Source organism: Cyprinodon variegatus, unplaced genomic scaffold, assembly GCF_000732505.1.
Source record: "Cyprinodon variegatus isolate N-32 unplaced genomic scaffold, C_variegatus-1.0 Scaffold1373, whole genome shotgun sequence".
Lineage (NCBI taxonomy): Eukaryota > Metazoa > Chordata > Actinopteri > Cyprinodontiformes > Cyprinodontidae > Cyprinodon > Cyprinodon variegatus.
The window spans coordinates 30090-33188 of NW_015151826.1; positions in this window are offsets into that span (position 1 = coordinate 30090).

Sequence of the window (3099 nt, forward strand, 5' to 3'; positions counted from 1 at the left end):
TTAAACATAGCAAGAGAAGAGGCCTGTCTTATGCTCAGAGGCAGATCATTCCATAGCTTAGGAGCTGCCACAGAAAAAGCATCCCCTCTAAGCTTGCAATTTGTCTTCGGGACCCTCAGAAGCAACTGATCATCTGACCTGAGGGAATGGGTGGGTGTGTAAGAATATAACAGCTCAGACAGATAAGGAGGGGCAAGGCCATTAAGAGTTTTAAAAACAAATTAAAGAATTTTAAAATCATTCCTAAAATGTACAGTTAGTGTAAGGAAGCTAAAAAAGGGGAAATGTGGTTGAATTTTCGTGTACCTGTTAAAAGAAGTGCAGCAGCATTTAGAACCCTCTGAAGTTGTGAAATATACAAATTACTGACCCCTGTATAAAGTGAGTTGCAGTAATCCAGCCGTGTGGTCACAAATGCATGAATCACTGTTTCAAAATGCTGTTTTGAAATAATGGGTCTTACTTTGGCTAGCTGCCTTAAGTGGAAAAAGCCGGACTATATAACGGCTCTGATGTGTGCTTCCATCTTAAGAACAGCATCCATCTTAACCCCTAAGTTAGTAATAACCAGCTTAATGTACTGGGCCAAGGAGCCAAGACTGGTCAAGGAATCAGCCAAAGATCATTACCTCCGTCTTGTCTTTATTGAGTTTCAAAAAATTTAGGGCCACACAGGCCTTTGTCATCAAACATACTGCTAATATAAAAGATAAAGTGCATATTCTTTTCAGTAATAACATGGATAGAACAAAGATAAACATATAAAATAAGAAATAAGAGATTAAAAAGAATAGCACAAGATACTCTGTAAATTCATACATTCACAGATGATTTATTGCATGTAATGGAAGAATCTTATTGAGGTAGAGTGGAACAGAGCAGCAGCAGTAACATTAATATTGTGGTTTGGGGTCATGGCAGTAACATTATTCCATCACATGAGTTTAATAAGTAGTAAATATGATTGGGATCTGCTACTGTTAACGATATGAATTGCAAAGAAACAAAAAAGTGTCAGGAATCCAGTTTGTGTGGTCTGTTTTTGTGTTTTTTTTCCTCCTCCACCAGGTGGTGCCCCGTCCTCATTGGGTCTCCCTGCACACCTGCAGCTCATTGCCTCATTACCTGTGGAGTGCTCTTAAGCTGCTGACTGCCACTACCTTGATGCCAGAGTGTTTGCCTAAACAGGGTACTCTTGCCATGCTTAGTTTAGCAGAGTCTAACCTGAGTCCTTGTTCTGCTAAAACGGGGCACTCTAGCTTTGCTTAGTTTTGCTGAGTCAAACTGAGTTTTTGTCAACCTGAGTCTTAACTTTGTTTTTGTCTTTGCCTCTCGGCAGAAAGTCATCCTGCAAAGTGGATTTGTTCGGACCTTCTCTCTCTGGAAGGATCAACTGAGCTTTTAACTGAGCAGGGGTTCCAAACGGAAAGTTTGGATCCACTTTCCCCAAGAGGTCGTTTGAGCTTCATATCGAGCAAAGGTTTCATCTGCACCACAGCCCGTTCAAGTACCGCAGGAAATCTGAGTGGCGGTCAGCTTCTCCGTTCACTCCAAACAGGAAGTTTGGATCCACTTTCCCCAAGAGGTCGTTTGAGCTTCACACTGAGCAAAGGTTTCATCTGCACCACAGCTCGATCAAGTACCGCAGGAAATCTGAGTGGCAGTCAGCTTCTGAGTTCACCTAGGAACAACCACAGTCTGAGTAATCCCCGTCCACCCAACACCAAACTAGACAATCACTGGAACATTCCACAAAGTCTGGATTCCATAAAGGACACCTTTTTCTGGAGAAGTGAGTCTGCAAACTATTCCTCCAATTCAAGCCTAAGAATCAAATTTCCCACTGAGTCTGAACTAACCGCAGTGTCTTCCCCTCACCTTAAATTCCGGTTTGACATTGTTCTGAGCAGCACTGGATTCATCACCATATTCTTAATAAACCTGTTAAACTTTTCCCGGGTCTCTCTGTTTGGTCTTCTGCATTTTGGGGGAGACCTTTAATTAAATCATGACAAAAAGACACCATAAACAGAATTTTGCATTTATTTTTAGACATTTAGACATGTAGACATTTACAAAATTATGTAATTATGTTAATGTTTTTTTTTGTTAAGTATGATATTTATTTTAAATAAACAAAACCTACACTAATATTGTTAAATTTAGACTTTCCATCATTCCCTCCATTTTTTCCCGCTTTATCTGCAAAAAATGCAGTCCATGACCCCAAAATTGAGACTACAGTATATGTAATAAATACAGCAAAATCAGAAAATCATTTTGGAAATGACACATACTTTAAAGTTATCTTCCCAGCTGTTTTCAGTGGGTGGTAAAACCCACACATTATTGCTCAAAACTAATATTTAACTGTGTGTTTAGCCTGATAAAAAAGTGACCTGTCCTCCACAAAAATGAGCCCTTCCTGAGCTTTGGCTTTAGTAAACAAATGGATCAAGATTCACTGATGTCCCCTGCCTTCCAAAATGTAAACTCAGAATTTCACCCAACCGTGCAGCAAAAACATAACATCATTTTGCTGATCTGAGATTTCAAAAAACAAAAGCTGAATACATACAATGTAAGATGCATCAAAAGCAAAGTAAATTATCTTACAATCATTCAGTTCTATAAGTTACCTCATTCTAAATCATACCAGTTCCAAACAAATACAAATAATCCCTTTTCACATGTTCTCTACAAATTAACCCATATAGTCCTAAGCAGTGATGTAATCACTAAATGGCTTCCAAATATCTTCACAAATATTATAAAATATATTATTGTGTAATATATTCAAATATGTATAATAATGTTTTTTTATTTTATTCATTTTTTTTAATTATAAATATACACTTGTTTACACATATACATATAACTACAAAGACATACTGTACACATATATATACACAAATATACAACTACATCTATACATACACACATACCTACACACACTATACAAACTGGAATCTGATTGATTATCAAGGATTATGGCGGCCTGTTCCATAGCAACCAATTCCAAAAAGTCTTTGTTCCAATTCTGTACATCAAAACAATTATAGTTCCTTTTCTTTCCAGTTCAACAATATTATACATTTG